This window comes from Halichoeres trimaculatus, unplaced genomic scaffold (genome assembly GCF_033239565.1).
Source record: "Halichoeres trimaculatus isolate MK-OKI-2021-1 unplaced genomic scaffold, fHalTri1.1 fHalTri1_scaffold_11, whole genome shotgun sequence".
NCBI classification, from domain to species: Eukaryota; Metazoa; Chordata; class Actinopteri; order Labriformes; family Labridae; genus Halichoeres; species Halichoeres trimaculatus.
The window spans coordinates 36,487,917-36,506,264 of record NW_027437189.1 but is presented as its reverse complement, the minus strand read 5'-3'; the positions used below and the strand labels follow the sequence as shown (position 1 = coordinate 36,506,264).

At 39.4% G+C, this 18,348-nt stretch overlaps 1 long non-coding RNA gene across 1 annotated transcript; it reads left to right on the top strand.

Annotated features, from left to right (window-relative positions):
* The first annotated feature begins 4,784 nt into the window (after positions 1-4,784).
* On the top strand, positions 4,785-5,342 carry LOC141799038 (uncharacterized). The gene is made up of 3 exons (XR_012599220.1): positions 4,785-4,917; positions 5,030-5,191; positions 5,276-5,342. It is a non-coding gene; the product is annotated as an uncharacterized LOC141799038 (long non-coding RNA).
* The last annotated feature ends 13,006 nt before the right edge of the window (positions 5,343-18,348 follow it).

Below are 18,348 nucleotides of genomic sequence, written 5' to 3'. Positions count from 1 at the left end.
TTTTGTTTATTCGTGTCATTTAGCCCCTCTTCACATCAGCCTTAAGACTCCTTCAGCACCACAGAAGCACTTTGGTTAATCAGATGTGCGCTGATCAGTTTAATGACTTTGATCAGGGCTCTAAATTCGTAGACCAGGCACAAAACGCAGGCGCACCTGCCCTGCGCCGGCCCTCGCTGCGAGGACAGGGTGTGATCGGAGCACATTGCAAGTTTCCTGCAGTGCCAAGAGAGGCGCAGAGGAGCGCATCCACGCCTCCCTAAATGCCAGAGGGGAGAAGAAAGCACAGCCGAGCGCTGTTTTCACCAATCTAATGACCGCTTCTCCTCGCCTTTGGATGCGCTGCGGCCGAGTCGAGCCGACTGATCCCCTGAACCACGCAAAGTGTGCTGGAAAGACTGGGTAGCAGAGACGGTTAGAGCCGCTGTCCCTGCAGCAGGAGAATGGACAGCAGGGCGCATCGGAGGACACAAAGCGCGTCACCGTGTGGGCCAGCTCCTCTCTGATGTTTCTTGATTTATCTGCGACCAGATCAGACAGCAGCAGACTGTGTTCTGACTGTCTCATTGAAACACACCGGAGTGTGCATATGTGCACGGATAAGATGGAGTGAATCGTCAGCAATCTGTTACTTATATATATATATATATATATATATATATATATATATATATATATATATATATATATATATATATATATATATATATATATATATATATATATATATAAAGCTCAGAAACATGTCTGTATAAACCTTCAATGTGAGTTATTTGTCTAATTTTTATATAGAGATGTGCACATTTAATATTAATATCAAAATATCAAACAAACAATTTTGACACAATCTCTTATTATTTTTCGTTTTCCCATTTTTAAAACCAGGACAGAAAAACGTGTTTTTTTCTGTTATACTGTTATCCTGTTTTGGTTTTAAAACAGAAAAACAAAAAAACAAGTCAGTTTTTTTCATTTTTTTGATTTTGTTTTGAAACAGTGTAACCAAAGAACGAACCATACACAAATTTAGGAACTTTAGGAAGTTTGTTTTTTACACTGTGGAAGACGTGGAGGTTCCTAGAAGAAATTGTGGATATCAGGGGATATCTTGCCTGTTCTGAATGTAAAGTTAACCAATAAATGCAATTAAAACAAAAGAAATGTCTTAAGTGTCATGGGGTTTTGATTTGTTTGTTTTTTTTTGGTTTTTTTTTTAGCTCACTGAATCTTTACTATCTGTGTTATTAGTGCTAATCTTACATAACTTGACTTACAACACTTGTCTTTTGACAAAATAACATTGTTAACTTAAAGGGGTTCCAATTTCGTGGCGCAGCGCAGGGGGCGCAAGCCCGGCGCACCCTGCGCAGTGTTGATTTCGTTCTGCGCACCGCCTTGCGCTGCCACTTTGACAATTTGGTAGACCGTCTGCGCAGAGATGGGTGAGACTGCCCACCTGGGGGAGTTGATGGCGCACCAGGGGGAGGTGTCAGCAGATTCATGTTGGCGCAGTGACAATTTCGTGCCAAAAAAGTGCGCTGAAAGCTCGCCAGCTCCAACCTGGTCTATCCTTGGCGCAAAGCGGAGCACACCCTCCGCAGCTGTAATTTGGTGACAGGCGCACATGTGCGCACATGTCATCAAAGCCTCAGAGGCAGGTTTCCAGAGAGTCAGGCACATTTTAATGCAGTAAACAATCACAGCAATCACTATTTAATGTAACTGTCTGAACCAGCATATACATTTGTATCTATATTAACTGTCCCGTCACATCTGATGTCAGATTAGAGCTGTTTGTCATAATGGAAAGTTAACCTGACGGCAGCTGGAAGTTTGATGCACATCTTACAATTAAACAATAAACAGCCTTAACATCTGATACTGAGTATATATCTGGTTCTCTCATTTCATTTAATTCAAAGAAAAAAGGGAGAGAAAAGACGAAGAAAAAAGAGACAAAATAAATTTATGTTACTCTGGATTTACCCATGATTTCCCATATTTCTCTGTTTTAGTCTTTATTTTTAACGTGATCAAAAAAGATGGAGTACATTATTGTGAGGAGGATGAGGTGGAGACACCGGTTTATCACCAAAGGTTCTGCTATTTGGCGATGACAAACCAGGAGTGCAGGTGAATCAAAAGTATTCTGAATGGATAAGCCAGCTGTGTAACTGTCTCTTCATTTTGTACTCCTATTAACATTATTCATTTTTATTGACAAAGGAACAGATAACATCCGTCCCGGGAACTGGCCCACACACACTGTAAAACCTAACAGCATATATTAGTGAACAAAGTAAGTTAAAATAACTTAGTTCCCTGAAAAAGTGGCAGGCACTCATTTCAAAGAAGTGTGTCTAACTCAAAAATGAATAACTAACACAATAACTCATTAGATTTGAGTACATGTTTTTTTCTTTCATATTTTAAGTGTTTTTCAAACATTTTAACTTTGTTCAAGTAACTTGTTTTGTTTCAGTAGATTTCATGAACTCATTCTACATAAGTCAAAAGAGCAGCCCCTGGTGATCTGGGTTGGAGACCCTTCTACATCTTAGACAGACATGAGGCCAGCGGGAGAAGCCGTTTTTACTTTGCACCTGAACCAGGGGACTGCAATGATTTCACTTTTGCTAACAGCTTGTTTCCAAATTTACGGTAAGAATGGTCTTTTGTTAACTTAATTGCATGCTGTGTTTCACTGTTTTTTTTTTTCAATTACTGTGGCTTAAAGTACCTGTGCAAAGCAACTACAGCGTTACCGGCAAGTTCTCCTCCAACACATAAGCTCACGTTAGCTGAACCCACTTACCGCTGGGTTGGCTAGTGTTATGGAAATAAAAGCTAATGCTCGCTGGACAGACGAAAATATTGTTGAGATGGCAATTTGAAAAGATACTGTTTTAACAGCAATGGTCCTCTATCTATCTGCGCAGGGCTTCAGAGTAAACTAACAGTGGCTCATTAAACGTAAAAAAAAAAAAAAAAAACATTTTTCGCGCTAATATTGCGCAAGTTATTTATTTTTTCGAACCTTCTGTTTTTCAATGCAGGCTTTCAAACCAGCAGTGTTTTGCGCTGAGCAAAAATTGGACTTTAATTTTTTCGGACTGAGGTCGATTTTTCCAAAGTTTCGCTTGCGACGAGTTCACATCTGACCAATTAAAACGCTCATTGTTGACACCTCACATACAAAAACATTCTACAGGGAAGATGAGCTGATTGTGTTCGTATGCCAGCACCCAGTTCTTTACAACAAAAGATATAAAAACTACAAAGATAACGATTATTAAGACAACGTTTGGAGGAGAATAGCTGCGGACATTGAATAAGAGTTTTTGTAGTTTTTGTGTATAATCAAGATCCTACCAATGTAAATTACCTTTGTTTTAACGATCGCCGTGCTGTTGGTATGAGTTAAAATTTTCCTTTTTAAATTGATTCTTTTCTTGAGCTAATGCTGAGATATTATCTTTAATATCATATTGGTTAACCTAGTAAATGATTGAGACAGTAAACAGCCCATCACATATGAATGAAGCAGATGACGCGCTATGCGCACAGCTGGAGCTATTTACAAACAAACAGTTAAACTTTTATCAACAGTGTATCCTCTGACCTCAGACATGCACCTCATCTCTGCTCCGGGTCAATCTGTTCCTGAAACTGTTCCTCTACCTTTCGGGGATGAGGACGGTTTGTGTATAATTAAGCTCCTACCAATGTAAATTGTGTTCGTTTTAACGATCGCCGTCCTATCGCTATGATGTAAAGTTTTCCTTTTCATTTTTTTTCCTGAGCTAATGCTGAGATATTATCTTTAATATCATATTGGTTAACCTGGTAAATGATTGAGACAGTAAACAGCCCATATGAACGAAGCAGACGCTGTGCGCACACGTGCACAAGTGCGCACTTGTCCAGCAGCAGCTGGAGCAGCAGCTGGAGCAGCTGGAGCTACAAACGGGACGTAACTCCAGTTAAACTTTAAACAACAGTAAATCCTCTGACCTCAGACATGCAGCTTATTGCTGCTCCGGGTCAGTCTGTTCCTGAAACTGTTTTTTGTTTGTTTGTTTGTTTGTTTATGAATGAATCGCTGACTTACTGAGGGAGAGGCACAGCTCCGTGACTGTGATATTCTTACACAGCTTTCGAGCACCCTATCTTTGCTACTTAATAAAGCTACGTTGACATGAGTTTAAAAGCTTTGTAAAGCAATGTGTCCAAGCTCTGGTTGTTATAACTCGTCAGAGCAGCAGGCTCAGTGACAGATCACACAGCTGTACATTAGAGAGATGGTATATAAGCCACAGTCTCACGCTTCATCGTTTTAGTAAACACACAAAATGAAGGCCTAATATTTCTCTCTCATTTATCACCCTGAAGAAAAAATGTTAAGGGAACTTAAAATTTTGTTAAGATTTATGTTGAATAAAATGTGGATTTGCTCCGAAAGTATCTATTTAAATATTAAATATTCCATGCTCTCATCAGTGTGTTTTAATGTGAAGCCATGCAGAAATTATGTCTTGTGTGATGTTAATTAAATAAGCATTTTGATAATGTGTGTTTATCAATATTTAACAATGACAATACAAAATAAATATGAATTTGGGCATCATAATTCACTGAAACATGGGAAAGAACAGTCTTATTCCTAAAATTTCCTGTTGGGGCCTTAGATTTGTATGAAACTATGTCTTTTACTACTTACCTCTTTCATTTATGTGCTGTTACAAAATTTCTTAACATTCTTCTCTATCTTTATAGAGGATCTTTACAGAGATCTTTCTTTACGTCTATCTACACATGCAGCACACCTTTTCACTGAGGCGTGAGGAAATTGTGACCTTGAGACCTCCTGTAGAACAACTTAAAGAAAGATGGCCAGCTCTCTTTTATGAAGCCCAGGTAAGGTAAAATACAAAGGATATACATTAATGGTGAACTTCATTAATGCAGTTCCTTATTTTCATATGGTGTGTTTACTGTTCTACATATATGCACTGTTTTTGTTTTCCAGCTCTACACAGAGTTCCATAGGATCACAAATCAAAATCTGCAGTATTCTTTCTTTTATTCTTTGGACAAGTATACCCCTCAACTTCTGAAGCTGTTCAAAAAGAGGAGAACTGGGAACCGAGGCGAGGTCTTGGAGAATCTCATGAAGACTTATGAAGAAATGGTAAAATAATGCTTCCATATCCTTAACAGGTGGTGATGGTAAAAAAAAAAGCTAAAATTTGCAAAACTTACATTCGTACTACAGGACAAGAACGACATCACTGCAGTCCGGACAGCAGTCCTGACTGGCCTGGTGCTAAACTTGAAGGAGGATTCCTCAGAAGTCTTCAAAACTTGCAAGGTAATTTATAATTTCTTGGACAAAAATACTTGGAGGACTATGAGTGCCAAAATTAATTGTGCAAATGTCGAAATTAGTTAATTTTTCATTCATTCTTTTATTTTCAGGAGGAATCGGAAATTGCATGAAGGAGCAGTTGCTCTGGTTGCAGTTACAAATGACGAAGCTGCGCCTGCTGGAGTTCCCTTCGAGACCTGCCATGTGTCCATTGTCCTTGAGGATCAGGTGGTAATGTGTCACAGATCTTGGCCAGATTCACTGGTGATTTTGTTTGGACTGATAAACGCACTTCATTTGAGCTACCCTAAAAAGCTTAATGGATTCTTTGAGTTCATCCAGATTATCCTCTTAAACCTTGATGATGGCAGAAAGTTATGTTCCAGTTGTTTCCAACCTTTCAAAAAAGGAAACATGTGAAAACAAAATTTTTAACACATGTAAGGTCTGTTGTTCTGTTTTGAATTGACGTCCTTAAGTCAATAAACAAACAAATGAAGTTGTCAATGATTTTTGTGTTGTATTGAGTTTTTACAACTTTAATGGTTCAAGGCAATCGGTTTCCTCATTTGGTATGAGTTGCAGTAAGTTGGATAAAAGAAATTAATGTAAGTTCATCTAACTATTTAAAAAAAATACAGTCACATATTTTAAATAAGCTCTTTAAAATGCTCCTTGTGAGTATAAAACAATAAATGAAACAAGTTCACTAAACTTAGTTGAAATTAAACAATAGAATCAATTTAAATGTGTTACCATAGCACTGCACATTTAAGTAGCTTGAACTCAAATGAAAGAGTTTTCTTAACTTGTACAGTATAAGTTAATAAACTTAAATGATTCAAGGCAAATCACATTCAATCCTCAAATCATTTGAGTTGAACTTACTCGTCAGGTTTTACAGTGCAGTGAATCGCTTCGTGTCCTCAGATGCGCCCCGCGGTCCATTTTCCTACTGCAGGGACAGCGGCTCTGACCGCCTCCACTACCAGCACTGTTTCTGCCATGCTAGGGATCACTCAGACCAATCAGACGCTGCGCCTCGGCCGCTGGGCATTTAATAGCGAGAAGAGGTGCTTATTTGATTGGTGAAGTCAGCGCTTGGTTGTGTTGAACCCACTCACAGCTTTTCTCCGCCCTCTCTGCCATTTGCACGGAGGGAGGCGTGGAAGCGCACCCTTGCGCTCCTCTGCGCCTTCAGTGTGCCTCTCTTGGCACTGCAGGAATCTTGCAAAGTGCTCTGGTCACAACCTGTCCGCGCAGCAAAGGCCGGCGCGCCTGCGCTTGCGCCTGGTCTACGAAATTAGAGCCCAAGTGGTTATACCTATGCACAACTAAAGCAATTCATTTTATTTATATACTCGGTATTAGATAAATGATGTATGGCAGTGAATATATATACATTGAAGTTTTTGTAAATCCCATTAAAAAAGCATTATTGAATGATAAAAGACTGAGAGTCGTTAGCACTAATTACATTTGATACCTTGTACCTGCCTTAAACATCCTGAACATTAGATATTATAGCATAAGACAATCATATTGGATTGTTGGAATAACTCTAATCACCATCACATAATAAATGACTAACAAATATCCATTGAAACTGACTATGGAATGGACTTGAATTTATTTTACCTTCATGTGTTGCGTATAATAAATTACATACATTATACACACACACACACACACACACACACACACACACACACACACACATATATATATATATATATATATATATATATATATATATATATATATATATATATATATATATATATATATATATATATATATATATATATATATATATACACATATATTAGTGGTGGGACTTGATTAAAAAAAAAAATCAAATTAATAATGTCATTTGTAATTGGTTAACCGTAATTAATCACATTTTAATCACATCAATATTCAACATCAGAGCCAACACTTTTCAAGCTAAACTGATTTTGGTAGAAGACTAAATCAGTGTATATTCGCATACACAAGTTTAAACCACAAAATCCTGTCTATTTTGGTTAGAAGATGTTTTTTTTTGTGGACACTACTTTCAAGTACATTCATCAGCCGTTATGTGGTAAATAGTGCTGTCAGGAGATAAAATAAATAATCTTATCAATTACAGGATTTGTTATGAATTGATCAAATTAATCACATTTTAATCTTATATCTGCTTAAGGTCCCCACATAAAGAATTTGAACTGTAGGGCATTACAATATTATAGTGCATGACTAATCAAATGATTCACGAAAAAGAGAAGATTTGTAAATCCTTTTTTTTTTTTTCAACTGGTCAATATTAATTAAAATGTCTGTGTTCCCTGCCATTGACATTGGATTACTGTTTACTGCGTCTATAGAAGTAAATCATATTTTTCAGCGGAGGGAGGCGGGGTCTGGTGGAGCTTGTCAATCAAAATCCTGCTCGTAAACTACTGTGGGTGACAGCGGTGCGCTCTTTAGACCAGAGCTCAGCATGGATATGAGGAGAAATGTGAGATGACAGAGACACAGAGCGACGCTGACCTCAGAAAAGTTCAGGCAGCTCATGCTCTAACTAAGGATGTGTTGCTGTAGGTCAGAGAGAAAGAGCGGCGCCATCGTGAGAAAAGACAACAGAGAGTATGGAGAGGAGCAAGGATGGAGCATCCGAGATGAACGCGATCAAAAAGTTTGATTTGTCTGTTTTTTGGACCAAAAACAGGAAGACAGACAAAAAAGAAGAGAGTCCACTCTTCTTAAGTAGCTTTGGTATTGTTATTGTCATAGAAAACAAGATTATTTGGGTCTTAAAAGATTGTTCAAGATGCTCTGAAAATGGCTGGTAGCTAATGAGTTAATCTTGCATTGATTTTATAACGCATTAATGTAATTAATTAATCTAATTAATGCGTTAAAGTCACAGCTCTAATATATATATATATATATATATATATATATATATATATATATATATATATATATATATATATATAAGTATTATATATATATATATATATATATATATATTTATATGTATATATATATATATATATATATATATATATATATATATATATATATATATATATATATATATATATATATATATATAAGTATTATATACATCTATCTATATATATAAATATCTTGAGCGTAAGACAATCATTTGGAGTGTTGAAATTACTCTAATCACTGCCACATGAACAAATAAAAATAATATCCAAAAAGAGTAATTGTGAAACGGACTTGAACTTATTTTACCTTCATGTGTTGCATTTAATCAATTAATTTCTGTAAACCTTGAATTGATGCTGGTATCTCCATTGTACAGTTATAACAGCAGTAAATGTAAAAACAAAGGTTGTGATAGGACTGTCAGGCAAATAAAACAACTGTGCATCTCAAGGAAATGAATACACTCAGGATCATTACATAAAATGGAGGAGCCCAGGCGCTTTCGTTGCTCTGCTCATAACCTGCATTTTATAATTCTTATATCAATAAAGACTCAAGTTAACCAAGGTAATAAACACGCGGGAAAATTATGCGTGTCTGCCCAAATTAACTTTTAAGACAATAATCTGAAGCAATCTGAATCTGACGATGGAGGCTTACCCCTAATTTCCACCGTGCCGCGCTGCGCCACGCCACATACTTGAACCGTACTGCGGAGCACTTTAGCTTCCGTTGTAATCTGTCAGGCAAATTCCACTGCCCGGGCTACAAGAAATATGCTTCAGGTCTATTTTCTGTGCGGCTGCTTCCAAACCTCGTTAATTCACTGTTGATAAGAAAGCACTAGACAGGAAGTCACTGTGTGAAGGACCCGGGAGATTTCAAATAAAACACAATGCACGGACTCTCAAACGTAAATTTTCCCCATATGTTATAACATATGCCACATCTGAAGGCACGTGCATCAGGTAAACAGGCGGTCGGAGGGTCCTAGACGCAACACAAAGGCATGGATGAAGAGAAGCTGATCTTGGAAGTGGATAAGTTCAACATTCTGTTCAAGGTGTGGACTGACATATCAAAAGTTAAGGGAGTGGATGGTGATAGTGTGATATTGCTATTCATACAAGAGCCTGTGACTCTCCGAGGACCAGCCCTTCCCCTCCAGATTGTAAAGGTCCTTTTAAGAGATTAAAAGTTTAAAAGCATTAAACATAAAAACGAGTGATTTTACAGTTGTATGTGGCATTTGAATGCAAGTTGATCTGCCTATTGTCTAAAATGTGTGAGCTGTGAAAATGAGCCAAGTCCTTAATCTCTGAGAGAAAAAAAGTATCTAAACAGCATTTAAAACACAGCAAATACAGTGCTGGATAAAGTGCTGAGACAACCTTACCCCATTTGAAGGCCAATATCATAGATTAAAGCCAGAAAATTCTTATTTTTTGGAGCTGAAATGTTTATTTCACTTTCTGCTAAAACACTAAAATTATCAAAATGTCAATAAAATTCAACATATAGATTTGTCGTATCTCATTTGATACATCAGGTGTTTTTGGCAACGGATAATCCATTAGAGGACATTTTTATCTATCTGATTGTATCCAGATGTTTTTTTTTTGTTTTTGTTTTTTGTAATTTGTTGATCATATTGAGTAGATAGAGGTATTTTAAAAGTATGTATCAAACATGATACAGTTGGCTTTGTAGGGTTAAATATGTAAAGAATGTCAAACCAATCAATTTACAGTTTTTAATGTTTTTCTTCAAGATTAGTTAGTATTTAAGTTGTGACTGTAAAAAAAAATAAAAGTAATTGAAGACCTTAAAAATGATTTTTAATGCAATATTTTAAACTGTATGGTTTCCCAATTGTTATTTTTCCCCCAGCACTGCAAATAAGCCCTTTTGCTGTTAACTTCATGACTGTCATATTTAATTTCATCCACTGGTTAGTAAAAAAATAAAACGTCAGCTTTAGATATTGAACATACACATCAGCAAAATAACCCAGTTCTTCAGTCTAGAACCGTTTCAAATTCAGTTTATCCTATTAACAACAACAAAAAGGCAACTGACGTTAATACCAACTTGGTTTGCAGGCTGCTGCTTCACTAGCTAACTTAGTGCAGTATCTCATCTTTTAGCTGCTGCTACTTATATAAAATTTGCTAAATAAAGTTTTACTACACATTCAGAACAAATCACGACAAAATTAAACATTAAATACCATACCTCTCAATTGTCTTCATCAGTTTTTATCCACTGAAATAAATGCTTTTGTCTCTGTCCTGCCTCTTCGTAGCTGCAGGTGACAGGAGATGCAGCATGCTCATCTCATGGCTCTACTGACCCCAGATTTGCATGGTCACTGGAAAAACCTCAGCTGATCAGAAATCTGCTCTCTGCAGCCTCAGTCCAACCATATCGTGGTACTTAAAAGTGTAAAACTGACCCTAGATCCGTCAGTCGGCCATCCCCATTGATTGACAGCATTTCTCTTGTTTCTTGTGTTGATGAACTTGGCCAACTACCTATTGGATCTGGGGTGGCAACAGGGGTGGCCAGTGAGATTTCAGGGGTGGCACCTGCCACCCCGGGCCACCCCCTAAAATTGCCACAGTGTGACGTGTGTTCTGTCATCCTGCTGAGTTCCAGCAGAAGATAAATGGTATTTATTTCTCTGTCGCTCCCTCCCTCTGAGTCTGAGTGCTTTTTTGCCCCTCACTCTTCACACTTTTCATTGTTTTTTTGTTCAGTCTTTCTCGTGTTACTTCTGTCCTTTAGTGCAACATGCCGGGCGTAACAGAGCTGTTAGTGGTGTGACAGAGCCAGGAGACGTTCTTTGCTCCCTGTGATTGCTTGGCTTTTATTTGTCATTATTGGAAACGGTGGGGGGCGGTTGCAGAGGAGAGCCATTAGCTCTCTGAGGAATACACGATGTCATCAATCTCACAGAGGATTCCCACTGATACCGTCTGAGTCCACAGCAGCTCACAGAGATTTATTACCAGTGATAGGGTGCCCAGAGCAGAACGCAGAAAGTTAGAAGAAACACAAATAAAATCAGACTTTTGGAAAGACAGCTGACGGCTCTGCTGCATCCTGGAAAGCTTTCTGCTAAACCTCATTTAATCTGGCATGACTAACAGCTTTAAGGAGGCTAATGATGTTAGCTAATGTTAGGATTTATTAAACTTGGAATGAGTCAGTCCTAAATGTTACCCCATTAAGCACAGGATGAAGGGGATTCTCACAGTTCCTGAAACAAATGTTTGATTTCCAGGAAATAAAATGTGAATTTCTAAGTAAAGGATCTCTGATTAACCTGAAAACCTGAAACAGAACTGGTTACATAATCAACTCCTCAGCATCACTGCTTGTGCGCACAAAAATAGGATAAAACAACATATTTACATAACTGTGCTGCAGAGCGAACAACGTTCAAGTGCATCAGTGTTTATAAGAGTTGTTACGCTAAAACTTGTGAGCTCAGAATATCTGTTAACAAAGTCTGTACCTATGATTCTGACATTACTGTTAATACAATAATGAGAGGGTGTTAGGATCTACCAGTTGTGGCTTAACACTCCACTGTGTTTTGGTTCATTCATTCAGTAACACTGCAAATTTCATTGTAATCAAATCAGAATAGACTTTTTTGACATTTGTATTATTTCTTTGAAATAATGCCTGAATTTCACAACAATTGGGTGAAAATGAGTTCATAACTGCTTTAAAGTAATCTCAATAAGTCAATTTGGTAAGTAAAAATTTCTTTCAAGTTGCAAGGTAAGAGGGTTACAATTAGCAGTTAATTCATTTTGAATTAAATGACAATTCCCCTTTGTGATTAGGTCATAGTATTTACATGGACATGACAGGCTTCAGAGATCCACCAAGACTGGGGCTCTGAACTGGCTTTACCCGCTTCTGATAGGCAGTGATCAGGCCAGTTTCATTTGTTTTTACCTATTTCTGCATGGCAGGCCTCTAAAGTAAAGTGGGTAGTAGGTCTGCTGTGCAAAAATTTCTTTAAAAAATTGCCATAATTACAGAGAAATTAGAAAAGATAAAACACTCTAGTTTTGGCCTAGTTATGATGAAATTTGCAGACACCTGAGGTTGAGTGTTGCCATTCATTCTTCAGAGCCAGCTGACATGTGGTAGCTCACTCCAGGAACAGTGGGATCAGTCTCATCTGTCATGAATATACTCCAAAATTAGCAAAGGTTTTCTCTCTTCATCAGTGGATCAGCGGATTGTGTTCATGTCTGTCAGGATTAGAGCTCACAGCTCAGCTCTGTGCAGCACAGGGTGGAGAGGCCAACAGCTCGTCTCAGTCATTGTCAGGTTGAAACTGGCGCAAACTGCAAAGAGCTACAAGACGTGGGGCTTGGATACAGGAACTTGGGAGCTTGGGACGTCACAGATCGCTGGAAATCAACTAAAAGCTTAAATCCCTTTTTGCTGATTTCCTCCAGACTTTCTCTAAGGACACAAACCAAAACTCAGAACTACAATAAACAGTTGGTTAAACAAATATATTCTTTTTTCTCTGCAACCACACACGGTACTCGAATAGCTACACATTTACAATTTACAATTTCTCTTTGCAGACACTTTTGTCCAAAGCAACATACAGCTTGAGCAGTTAGGGGGGTATAGTGCCTTGCTCAAGGGCACCTCAACAGTGCTCAGGAAACTATTCTGACATCCCTCCAACTTTCAGCTCAAGTCCCAGTCTTGGTTCATGCTGAGATTTGAACCAGCAGCTCTTCGGTTACAAAGTTAAGTCCTTATGGACTTCTGCAGAGGAACCTCACATTGCTGAATGCATCTTGTGTACTTGTATGACTTATATTCTAGATTTTGAGGAAATCAACTTTAAAGTTATGTCTTGAATTCAACAAATCAAACAGCCAATCACAAGCTAGGATTCTGGGTGGCCTATCAGATTTCAAAGAAGGCTCTCCCCCTTCTTCTGAATGCTCTCTGCTCTGGGTGTAAATTTCATCTCAGCCATTCACTGTTTCCTCTGACACCCTGATTTTTTCATGTTTTTCTTTGTTTCCTGTGTGTCTTATTTTTGGTGTGAAGCTGTCTCTATGTCATGGATTGTTTCCCTGAGTATTAAGTTATAAAGCCTTTGTTCTTCTGGCTTTCACCATGTTTTTTCTTTTTCAGAGACAGAAACAAAACATTTGACCTCTCGAGAGATCAATTAGCTGAGCTTAGTTCATCGTAGCAGAGAGCCTGCAGCACCCACCAGCCTGTCAAACAGCCAGCGCCTTTATTATGAATGCAAACAGGTTTGAAAGTGTGCATTTAACAAAGCACTCTATGGGGAATTTACCTGTTTTGGAGCCAGCCCTAAGTGGCTGCTGTGGGAACTGTAGTTTTTCATATTTTAGCATGACTTCTATTTTAAAGCCTGCACGATTGATTCTTGTTTTCTTTGCTCAGGATGGAAAAAAGACACATCATACTTGTGTCAGTCTCACACTAGTGTCAGAAGAGGCCAATGCAATGAGAAAGCATCTGAATGCATAAAAAGACAGCAGGAGAGACACAGGCTGTGAGCACGTCAGGTGCTGCAGCTCTCTCTGAGCTGCGAAGAAGACATCAGACATCAGAAAGGCTCTGGATGTTATGTAAAGAGGGGAAAGAGTTGAAGGAGAGCCTGCTATTCTCTGGGAACCTAAAACTGAGGAATAACTAACTTTGTTTCTGAGCTCAGCATCTGCAGGCCAGTTTCCTGGATTCTGCTCTGCTCCTGGGGAGAACACATGACCCCTGACCTCTCTGAGATCTTGCAAACTGACCCCTCTGAGATCCGGCTCTTTAGCCTGCTTCAGGGAGCCAAGGGACCCTGCTGATCCACTCTTTAAGGAGTTTTTCTGGATGTTTCCTGCCTTTTTCACCACAAACTGCAGTCTAAATGAAGCTCACGGGTAAAGCTACCTCCACCACCAAGGCGCAGATGCAAACACCCCTGCAGCCATCCCTGCAGGCACACAGTGACAGCAAACACACAGCTTTCAAACCATGTGGCAGTTCCCTCCCCTGAGGCTGTTTACTGTTAGCATCAGCGCCGTTAGTTTCCATCCATCAAAATATCACACAACCCTCCTCTTCATCTGCCTCTTACAGGATTTATTCCTCATTTAGGGATTTCTAAATGCTTAAAAAGCTTGTCTCGCAGGCTTAGCAAGCTGTCTGGCAGTCTGTCGTATAAGGAGCCGCAGCGTGCCACCTGTCAGTGATTCTGTTGGTGTGTCAACAGATGAGCCGTCGGCAGTCGGATTGCTGACTTTGGAGGAAGCGCACACTGTCTCTGACTCTCACAGCCAAAATACACAACCTCCTTCTCTGTTTACTAACTTCTCTCAGGAATGTGTGTGTGTGTGTGTGTGTGTGTGTGTGTGTGTGTGTGTGTGTGTGTGTGTGTGTGTGTGTGTGTGTGTGTGTGTGTGTGAGACCTGGCTGTGTGGACGGACAGCGCTGCCAAGACAGACAAGATACAGCCGGCCAAATCGAAGCAAATTCAGTTGTAAAGTCCAACAGTCAGCAGAAGGAGGGGGGCTGGAGGTTTTCTGATCCTATCAGAGGGACTGCTGGAGCCCGGTGTGTGTGGACATTTATCAGAAGAGGATATTTCAACCCTGTGTGGTCCAAAGAGTTAAAAAGCCATCAGGAGGCAAGAACCATCATCACCCCACAATCAAAGAGTGAAGTTTCCTCTTCTCCTGAAAGGCTCTCACAAACAGACACACGTAGACAGTAAAAATCACTTGAAGAAGAGAACAAGGTACATTTCAGGAAACTGTCACCCAGAGCCGGATCCAACTACCAACCAATAAAAATGACCAAACAAACATACAGGAAGCAGAGTTGAACTGTTTGTGCAGCCTGTGCCAGATTGGTGTGAGTCCAGCTGATGCCACACGCTCTAACCTTCCTGCTATGGCTTCTCCACAGTTTTATGTATGAGTAGTTTTTACAACATTACCTGCTGCATTTTTTGACCCTTGAAAATTTGAAATCCATTAAACTTGTCTCTTGGAGTGTTAAACATCTACATTTTTAGAAGAACACAGTGTTTCTTGCGTACTTATGGAGCACCGCAGGGCTCGGTTCCTGGCCCGCTGTGGTTCTCACATCCTTGCTCTGACCATGTTGCTTTACATGCAACTATGCTCCCCCTGAGCCAGGCTCTTAACAATGTGTGCAGTGATGTCAGCAGTTTCCCTGCTACAACTCTTAAATATAAAAGAAGTGAAAACAAACTCCAGAGGCTGGTGGGGGACACTTGAAAAAAGTAAATCTTTTTTCACTTTTTTGTTTTCCTTTGTCGCTAATTATGTGTGACAGACATGGCCTTCTGTTGACCACATATTAAGATGCTGTCTCTGCACTTCTACTGTCTGACTGAACAAGCAACTAATACAGCATAAACTCTTGTTTTGAAATTCAAGAATGACTGAAAACTCACTGTATTGTGTTAGGCAGAGATTAAAATCTATATTCTCAAAAAGGACAAAGCATGTTTCTAAGATCAAAACAATATTAAGCTGTTTCTGTGTACTCACAGAGCAGCTCAGGGCTCAGTTTTTAGACCTATATTGTTCTCACATCCTTGCTCCACTTGCGTGTGCAGGCATGTGGGCTGGATTTCTGCTGGTATGGACACCCCCAAATACCTCAGGCTAACCGGTCTTTTGGCCCGCTCACTGACATTTGTCAGTCCATGCTTTAGAGGGGGATCTCTGGCAGGCACACTCAGTAGGGGAAAATGGGGACAGTTGCAACACTTTTTACATTACTCTCAGTTACTCAGAGAACATTTGGACTAGTCTCACCAAATCTTTACATATTGAACCTACATCTGTCTGCTAAATGCCCATACCATTTAAAGATGGCTACATATAACATATTGATCAGAATATTCATTTGAATAGAGGAATTCAGACGTTGCAACTGACCCCAAACCTGGGGAAATGAAAAAAAGCTACTTTCATACCTCCAAAACAACTTTACTTGATAGAAGCAGGACCAGATGCTCATATGGCCTCTCTCTTCTTGGTGGGTAGAGGGTCTAACTGAGCATGTGCAGTGTGAGTGTCAAACTCTAGCATGTTTCTGATTAGAGAAATAAGGCTTGTTGCAACCGTCCCTGGTTGCAACTGTCCCCAGTCTCCCCTATCATCTTCTAAATTTCAGCTTCAAAACATTTTGATTGTATTGCTTTTTATTGGCCTTTTACTCCTTTGACTTTGTTATGTAAACTGTTTGAATTGTTTTATTCATGTGTTTTTGACTGTATAGTGCTTTATTGTCACCTTGACACCTTGTAACTTTGTTTTGAAAGGTGTTTTACAAATAAAGCTGGATCAGATTGTATTTGTCTGAGCCCTGTTTAGAGTGTAACGTTCCTTTCCAAAATACAAAAGAAATAAAATCACAAGTTCCAGAGACTTTTGAGAGATGATGACAGGAAGTAATCATAAATTTTGAACTATATTTAATCACTGATTCATACCAATTGATTGATTTTAGTGAATTTCTTGTGAAACTGCAGTTAAGGCATCTCTGTGCTTCAACCAAGCAGTTTTTTGTTTGTTTGTTTGTTTGTTTGTTTGTTTGTTTGTTTTACCCCAGACCAACTAGGGATCAACTGACAACAGATCTCCATTCGGTATGTTCATACAGTGATTAACATCTCTATCTTTAAAAATGCACACTGCGTTTAATTAAAATATTCCTATATCAATCTGGGTTTTTTTGCTTTCTTTTGAACATAGGGAGCACCTCAGGGCTCTAATCTCAGCCCACTGTTGTTCCCTCATCATAGCTCATCCCATGTGTGCAGTGATGTTCAAAAGTGTTCCTGCTTTGCTGATGATTCTCTACTGTATGTCTGTAAAATGACAGATCAAACACAGAGGGATGGACAAAAACCCTGAACTCCTGCGGTGTCAGAGACAGACGTCACCGCTCAGAACTTTGATCAGAGGGAAACGCTGCTCCCTGTCAGAGAAAGCTGTTAAGATGAGTTACCATTTCTCTTTCAACCTCCAGGATTTTAAACTTCTGTTGCCAGGTGTCAAAGTTTAACATTTACCCTTTCCAGCATCTGGTTAAAAGCTGCACCAAAGGAAAAGGTACAAATTGAATCCTTAATCCAACTTCAGACTTCAATCCTTTGACATGCTGAGTTTTGCCACTGATTTTTGCAAGAATGATGTCATAGTCAGCAACTCAAGTGCTTTGAGATGTGCCTTTGAAACACAGGTTTGCTAAGTCTGGGATTAAAACTCCCCAAAAAACGTCTGCTTCAAAAGTAACTCTGTCTCATTTGTTTAACCCTGATGTTAACTTAAAGAGAAAGAGCGTTATAACCACTGAACATGTTTACTGTCATCACCTTTGAAAAGGCTTTATATGATGGGTTACAGGTCCTACAAACTGGAGAATCACACCACTGTACTAATAAGTTATCATCTCATTGTAGTAATAATGACTTTAAGATAAAGGAATGTCCTCTCTGTGTCTAAAGTTATGACCCTCCACTCTCAGGAAGCTCTCCTTCAGGCGGCTGGGGGGATTCAGGAGGTTTTCACTCTGCACCGTGGCTCACAGAAATCTCCCAGCTGTGCAGCATAAATCAAATCAAACAAATCCTGTCCTGGACATTAGAGCTGCTCTCTGACTACCAGCAAACAAACAAAAAAAAAAAGAAGACCTTAGGGCCCTGGAGACATATCACTCAGCGAAAACAGACTGATTACCCCTTCTGCCTATCTGCTCATCTGCCTGTTTGCCTGTCTGCCTGTCTGCTCATCTGCCTGTCTGCTCATCTGCTCTTCTGCCTGTCTGCCTGCCTGCTCATCTGCTCTTCTGCCTGTCTGCGTGTCTGCTCTTCTGCCTGACTGCTCATCTGCTCATCTGCCTGTCTGCGTGTCTGCTCATCTGCTCATCTGCCTGTCTGCTTGTCTGCTCATCTGCCTGTCTGCCTGTCTGCTCATCTGCCT